The following is an 8,597-nucleotide window of genomic DNA, read 5'->3' on the forward strand; positions in this document are numbered from 1 at the left end:
GGGAGATTGTTTTGTTTTGAAACTTCTGTATGTGTAATGTTTACTGTTAATTTTTATTTTATTTATAGATCTGGCCAAGGCTTTCGACTCTGTCAATCACCACATCCTCATCGGCAGACTCGACAGCCTTGGTTTCTCAAATGATTGCCTCGCCTGGTTCACCAACTACTTCTCTGATAGAGTTCAGTGTGTCAAATCGGACGGTCTGCTGTCCGGACCTCTGGCAGTCTCTATGGGGGTGCCACAGGGTTCAATTCTTGGACCGACTCTCTTCTCTGTATACATCAATGAGGTTGCTCTTGCTGCTGGTGAGTCTCTGATCCACCTCTACGCAGACGACACCATTCTGTATACTTCTGGCCCTTCTTTGGACACTGTGTTAACAACCCTCCAGGCAAGCTTCAATGCCATACAACTCTCCTTCCGTGGCCTCCAATTGCTCTTAAATACAAGTAAAACTAAATGCATGCTCTTCAACCGATCGCTACCTGCACCTGCCCACCTGTCCAACATCACTACTCTGGACGGCTCTGACTTAGAATACGTGGACAACTACAAATACTTAGGTGTCTGGTTTGACTGTAAACTCTCCTTCCAGACCCATATCAAACATCTCCAATCCAAAGTTAAATCTAGAATTGGCTTCCTATTTCGCAACAAAGCATCCTTCACTCATGCTGCCAAACATACCCTTGTAAAACTAACCATCTTACCAATCCTCGACTTTGGCGATGTCATTTACAAAATAGCCTCCAATACCCTACTCAACAAATTGGATGCAGTCTATCACAGTGCAATCCGTTTTGTCACCAAAGCCCCATATACTACCCACCATTGCGACCTGTACGCTCTCGTTGGCTGGCCCTCGCTTCATACTCGTCGCCAAACCCACTGGCTCCATGTCATCTACAAGACCCTGCTAGGTAAAGTCCCCCCTTATCTCAGCTCGCTGGTCACCATAGCATCTCCCACCTGTAGCACACGCTCCAGCAGGTATATCTCTCTAGTCACCCCCAAAACCAATTCTTTCTTTGGCCGCCTCTCCTTCCAGTTCTCTGCTGCCAATGACTGGAACGAACTACAAAAATCTCTGAAACTGGAAACACTTATCTCCCTCACTAGCTTTAAGCACCAACTGTCAGAGCAGCTCACAGATTACTGCACCTGTACATAGCCCACCTATAATTTAGCCCAAACAACTACCTCTTTCCTTACTGTATTTAACTTATTTATTTATTTTGCTCCTTTGCACCCCATTATTTTTATTTCTAATTTGCACATTCTTCCATTGCAAATCTACCATTCCAGTGTTTTACTTGCTATATTGTATTTACTTTGCCACCATGGCCTTTTTTGCCTTTACCTCCCTTCTCACATCGTATATAGACTTGTTTATACTGTATTATTGACTGTATGTTTGTTTTAGTCCATGTGTAACTCTGTGTCGTTGTATGTGTCGAACTGCTTTGCTTTATCTTGGCCAGGTCGCAATTTTAAATGAGAACTTGTTCTCAACTTGCCTACCTGGTTAAATAAAGGTGTAATAAATAAATAAATAAATGGTTTATTTCACTTATGAAAATTATCTACCTGACTTGCTTTGGCAATGTTGACACGTTTCCCATGCCAATAAAGCACTTTGAATTGAATTGAGAGAGAGAGAGAGAGAGAGAGAGAGAGAGAGAGAGAGAGAGAGAGTGGGAATTCTGCTCACATAATATGTGAAGAGATCTGCTGATGCGGTGGAGGCACCGTTGAGCTAGGTCATGGTCATGTGGTTGTGACGGTCAAGATATAGCATCCAGTCCTGAACCATGCAAGTTGCAACCTGACACCCAAACAACTACTACACCAAATCTAGCCAGTTGTAAAGTACTTAAGTAAAAATCATTTAAAGTACTATATAAGTAGTTTTTTGGGGTATATGTACTCTACTTTACTATTTATATTTTTGACAGCTTTAACTTTTACTTCACTACATTCCTGAAGAAACAATGTACTTTTTACTCCATACATTTCCCCTGACAACCAAAAGTACTTGTTACATTTTGAATGCTTAGCAGGAGAGGAAAATGGTCCAATTCAAGCACTTATCAAGAGAACATCCTTGGTCATCCTTACTGCCTCTGCTCCGACAGACTCACTAAACACACTTGCTTCGTTTGTAAATGATGTCTCAGTGTTGGAGTGTTGGAGTGTACTCCTGGCTATCCGTAAATACACAAAACTAGAAAATGGTGCCGTCTGGTTTGCTTACTATAAGGAATGTGAAATGATTTATGCTTTAGTATATTTTAGCAATTACATTTACTTTTGATACTTAAGTATATTTCAACCAAATACTTTTAGACTTTTACTAAAGAAGTATTTTACTGGGTGACTTTCACCTTACTTGAGTCATTTTCTATTAAGATGTCTTTACTTTTCGCAAGTATGACAATTGGGTCCTTTTTCCACCATTGAATCTAGCACGGTCAATATTTGCAAGTGTGTGTGTGTGTGTGTGTGTGTGTGTGTGTGTGTGTGTGTGTGTGTGTGTGTGTGTGTGTGGAGGGGAGAATGCCCACTTAACCTGATGCGATCTTAGATAAGAGAAAGACACTTTCCCTCGTGGTCCTGTGTGTGTTTAGGGATGTGTGTCTGTGGGGGCCTGTGTTTGTGTCTAGCTCAAAGTGAATCAACCGGAAAACAGCCTTACAAAGGCTGGAAAAGAAACAGGGACTGATTCCAGAGAAATAATCAATAAATACCTGTTCTCTCCTCCTCACCTGTCTCTTGCCATACCCTTCTCATCCTCCTTTCTCGCTTTCTTTAGGCAGCAGGTGTTGTGTGAGGCTATGAGACAGAAAAAAAGAGAGAAAGAAGAGAGAGAGAGCGAGAATAAGAAAGAAAGAAAGAAAGAAAGAAAGAAAGAAAGAAAGAAAGAAAGAAAGAAAGAAAGAAAGAGGAAAAAGAAAGTGTATGAGCAACTGAGGCTTCTATAATTATAACTCAGACAGGGTGAAGTTAATGGCGCTGGATGTCCAGACTATTGTAGTGTGTGTGTGTGTGTGTGTGTGTGTGTGTGTGTGTGTGTGTGTGTGTGTGTGTGTGTGTGTGTGTGTGTGTGTGTGTGTGTGTGTGTGTGTGTGTGTGTGTGTGTGTGTGTGTGTGTGTGTGTGTGTTTGTGAAGGTTCCAGTGGCCAGGGTCACTGAGGACAACTTCCTTGGCTTCCTCCAGGAGGAAGGCTTTGGTCTCTGGGCAGACTGACCGGACCTCAACGACCTGTGCAACTGGACTGGAGCAGAGCTCAGGTAGACACTGACTGACATGCAAACTGAGCCAGTGACTGCCTTGAGGCTTGTGTCACCCATGATGGAACATCTCATCCTACATCCAGGACAACACTCCTTGGTACCAGATAGATGCAGCCACTGCAACACTGGAATGGCCTGAGGCTGCATGGGAAACTCACCGCTCTGAACTGTGCTGACCAGTCTCCCATTCCATGTACCATAATTCTGCCATTGGCGAGGACATTCTCACCTTTACTGTGAAGGCACAGCTGCAAGTTCGACCAACAACATATAATCTAGCACTCTGCTACCTTGGAAACCATGTTGATGATGATGTGTTTTCCTGTGTGTCAAATACACCAGATATTGTTGTTGTGGAGGGAGGCCAGGGGAGGAGCTGATTTTATAAGTGGGCTGCTCATTGGACGGCTACATGGTGCAGGCCTTTGCCTAGAAGCTGCTTAAGTACCAGTCCCTTGTGGCACGCTGGGACATCCTCGGGTGGAGGTGCAAGATGGTGGCACTGATATTCGGCAGTCTGAGACATGTACACAGACTTGCAGTGCGTGGCCTCCAGATTACGGGCCTGACAAAAACTAGGGCAAAGTAATTGGCTTTGGTACTGCTCTGTTTCAGCTGTCACAGGCAGCCTAGTTGTTTGGAGAAGGTGTTGATTATGTACCCTTGAGTGCCATGCATACAGGGACATTTGAAATGTTTGATCCTTTTTTGTAAATGTGATTGGTGGATTCAAATAAAGTATTTAAAATGTGTGTGTTTGCAGTGTGTGTGGTGTGTTATGTATGTGTGTGTTCGTGTGTGTGTGTGTGTGTGTGTGTGTGTGTGTGTGTGTGTGTGTGTGTGTGTGTGTGTGTGTGTGTGTGTGTGTGTGTGTGTCTGTGTGTGTGTCTGTGTGTGTGTGTGTGTGTGTTTGCAGTGCAAGGCGCCGCAGTCTAGCACAACGCCAAGGTCCCTGCTTTCTCTGGTTACTCATCAGCTGTGTGTGTGATGCCCAGGGGTAAATGTTAAGGGGGTCCTGTGGCATTGTTGTTTCCAGGGTAACGGGCCAGGTGTGTGGGCCGAGACCATATAAAACATGTCCTCCCAGAATACCTTTGTGACGGACGGATGAGCCAGCTCATGTTGCGATGGAGAAATGCTGCAGAACTTTCTCCCAGGACCCCTCACTTAGCTTCATCACACACACATTATCTTTGTCTCCGAGTCTCTCGCTTCCTGTATCTTTCTCTCTTCTCTTTCCCTCCATTGTTATCTCTCTCTCTCTCTGCTCGCTCTGTCTCTTTCTCTCATACACACACGCACACAGAGAGACATGTGAGTGTGTGGGCTGGCAGCATGCTGGGTATAGTGAGGGTCCTTAGAGGAAAATGGTTTATTTTCACTTAAACACACAGCAGGAGACTGGCAGCCACTTACAACATATTTACCCATGTCCTGTACATAGACACAATCACACGCACAGTACTGGAGGGGAGGTGATTTAAGGGTAATGGGCTGTCTGGAAACACCCCAGGGGGCATCAGAGGGACACAAGGACACACACACACACTTGAGTTATCTTGGGTAGAGTATCCCTAAGCCTAATGGTACTGTACTGTTTGGGTTTTACAGTTTTCATGGAAGCCATGTTGGCACCAATGTTCCAAGACAGTTATGTCCTCGTAAGAATAGCAATAAGAATGTACCATAGAGGATAGTTGTACATTTTGACTCTGGTTGATAGCCTACTAGAAGAGGGGATAAATAACACACACACACAGACACTTTCACAAACACACCTCGTCCCTGGCGTCTGCAGGAAAACCAATCACATGTGTATTGTTCCTGTGGGATTGCGGTATTGTCCCACGGCCAAAGACCAGTAAATCAGTTCAGCGCAATAGAACTCTGGGTAGCTGAGTGTGTGAGTGTGTGCGTGTGTGTGTGTGTGCGTGTGTGTGCTCCAGTCCCAGTTCCGATCCTGATCTTCAAGCAACCTCTCAACATTACTCACTGTCCCCCTCTGTTGGCCAGTCTGTTCAGAAGCTCAACGATGATCTTTCAGTCTGACTCATTTACTGCACCTTCTCATATTCCAGGTGCTGCACATGGGTTTAAGTTTTTCTAACAACGTAACCTGATTAGGAAAAACCCCTGAACCCTACACTGAGTGTACAAAAACATTAAGCACACTTTCCTAATATTGACTTGCACACTCTTTTGCCCTCAGAACAACCTCAATTTGTGGGGGCATGGACTCTACAAGGTGTCAAAAGCGTTCCACAGGGATGCTGGCTTCTTTAACCCGTCTCCTCCCCTTCATCTACACTAATTGAAGTGGATTTAACAGGTGCCATCAATAAGGGATCATAGCTTTCACATGGTCAGTCTATGTCATGGAAGGAGCAGGTGTTCGTAATGTTTTGTACACTCAGTGTATAGCCGATGGTAATTCTGGTGGTAAGTACCCATAGCAGGCCGCCGACATGATGCTTGTTGTAGCCTAAATCCTCCCCTAACCCGGACGACACTGGGCCAATTGTACGCCACCTCATGGGTTTCCCAAACATGGCTGGCTGTGACACAGCCTCAAATCAAATCAAATGTTATTAGTCACATGCGCCGACTACAACAGGTGTTACAGTGAAATGCTTACTTACAATCCCCTAACCAACAATGCAGTTTCAAAAAATACAGACAAGAATAACAAATAAAAGTATCAAGTAATTAAAGAGCAACAGTAAAATAACAATAGCGATACTATATACAGGGGGTACTGGTACAGAGTCAGTGTTAGTTGAGGTAATATGTACATGTAGGTAGAGTTATTAAAGTGACTACGCATAGATGATAACAACAGAGAGTAGCAGTGGTGTAAAAGAGGGGGCAATGCAAATAGTCTGGGTAGCAATTGGAGGTAGTAGCTGTTTAGAAGCCTCTTGGACCTAGACATGGCGCCGGGATCAAACCCGAGTTTGTAGTGACACCTGAGCACTGCCTAAGACCACTGCACCACTCAGAAGGCCTCATTAGTCCAGTCTTGATACAGTCCCAAAATGCTTTACAAGTTAGTAATCAAGCATCATACTGTGACATTTTCTATATTTGGAAGGTTATGTACAGTGCATGGAAAAAGTATTCATCCCCTTTGGTGCTTCTCCTATTTTGTTGCATTACAACTAGTAATTTTAAATGATTTTTATTTGGATTTCATGAAATGGACATAGTCCAAACTACTGAAGTGAAATGAAAAAATGACTTGTTGAAAAAAAATCCTAATAATTTCAAATGGAAAAGTGGTGTGTGCATATGTATTCACCCCCTTTGCTATGAAGCCACTAAATATGATCTGGAAGCAACCAATTACCTTCAGAAGTCACATAATTAGTTAAATCAAGTCCGCCTGTGTGCAATCTGTGACATGATCTGTCACATGATCTCAGTATATACACACCTGTTCTGAAAGGCCCCAGAGTCTACAACAACACTAAGCAAGGGGCACCACCAAGCAAGCGACACCATGAAGACCGAGGAGCTCTCCAAACAGATCAGGGACAAAATTGTGGAGAAGTGCAGATCAGGGTTGGGTTATAAAATATCCAAAACTTTGAACATCCCACAGAGCACCATTAAATCCATTATTAAAAAACGGAAAGAATATGGCACCACAACAAACCTGCCAAGAGAGGGCCGCCCACTAAAACTCAGACCAGGCAAGGAGGGCATTAATCAGAGAGGCAACAAAGAGACCAAAGATAACCCTGAAGGAGCTGCAAAGCGCCACAGAGGAGATTGGAGTATCTGTCCATAGGACCACTTTAAGCTGTAGACTCCACAGAGCTGAGCTTTGCAAAAGAGTGGCCAAAAAAAGATCCATTGCTTAAAGAAAAAAATAAGCAAACACGTTTGGTGTTCGCCAAAAGACACGTGGGAGACTTCCGAAACATATGGAAGAAGCTACTCTGGTCAGATGAGACTAAAATTGAGATGTTTGGCCATCAAGGAAAACGCTAAGTCTGGTGCAAACCCAACACCTCTCATCACTCCGAGAACACCATCCCCAAAGTGAAGCATGGTGGTGGCAGCATCATGCTGTGGGGATGTTTGTCATCGGCAGGGACTGGGAAACTGGTCAGAATTGAAGGAATGATGGACGAAAATAAATACAGGGAAATTCTTGTGGGAAACCTGTTCCAGTCTTCCAGCAATTTGAGACAGGGACGGAGGTCCAGCAGGACAATGATCCTACGCATACTGCTAAAGCAACACTCAAGTGGTTTAAGGGGAAACATTTAAATGTCTTGGAATGGCCTAGTCAAAGCCCAGACCTCAATCCAATTGAGAATCTGTGGTATGACTTGAAGATTGCTGTACACCAGCGGAACCCATCCAACTTGAAGGAGCTGGAGCAGTTTTGCCTTGAAGAATGGGCAAAAATCCCAATGGCTAGATGTGCCAAGCTTATAGAGATATACCCCAAGAGACTGTAATTGCTGCAAAGGTGGCTCTACAAAGTATTTACTTTGGGGGGGTGAATACATGCATGCTCAAGTTTTCCGTTTTTTTGTCTTATTTCTTGTATGCTTCACAATAAAAATTATTTTGCATCTTCAAAGTGATACAACCCCCCCCCATTGATTTTAATTACAGGTTGTAAAGCAACAAAATAGGAAAAATGCCAAGGGGGTGAATTATTTCGCTTTTGCAAGCCACTGTATCTAGAAAACTTGATTGCTGACATGTTAACATTTGGGGAATGAAACGAATACAAAAACTTTTGGGGGGGAATTTTCCTTTAAGACTAATGTCTGCAAATGAATATTCTGCTTTTTACATGGACATTTCTGCAGCGATAATTGGTCGGGACTTGACTGACATATCCCACAAAGACACTCCAGACTATTTGTATTACTATTTGTATTATTCATATTTGTGTTAATATAATTAGTAATAGTAGTAAAGGTAGGCCTAGTAGTAGTAGTAGTCATAGTAATATTATACCTTTCAGGCTTACTATTTGTACCATTATCACCATTATTAAGGCAGTCTAAAATACAGTGATTTTCAGTGAGGCTTTAAATAGCCTTCTGACCACAGAATATTTGGCATGGGACAGGGTTGAGCAAGACTTTGCCAAGAAGTGTGTGTGTGTGTGTGTGTGTGTGTGTGTGTGTGTGTGTGTGTGTGTGTGTGTGTGTGTGTGTGTGTGTGTGTGTGTGTGTGTGTGTGTGTGTGTGTGTGTGTGTGTGTGTGTGTGTGTGTGTGTGTGGAGCGCGGTGAATGGCTGCGCTATTGCATCCTCCCAGGAGAGCTCTAAAACG

The sequence above is a fragment of the Oncorhynchus kisutch genome, linkage group LG5 (genome assembly GCF_002021735.2).
Source record: "Oncorhynchus kisutch isolate 150728-3 linkage group LG5, Okis_V2, whole genome shotgun sequence".
Lineage (NCBI taxonomy): Eukaryota > Metazoa > Chordata > Actinopteri > Salmoniformes > Salmonidae > Oncorhynchus > Oncorhynchus kisutch.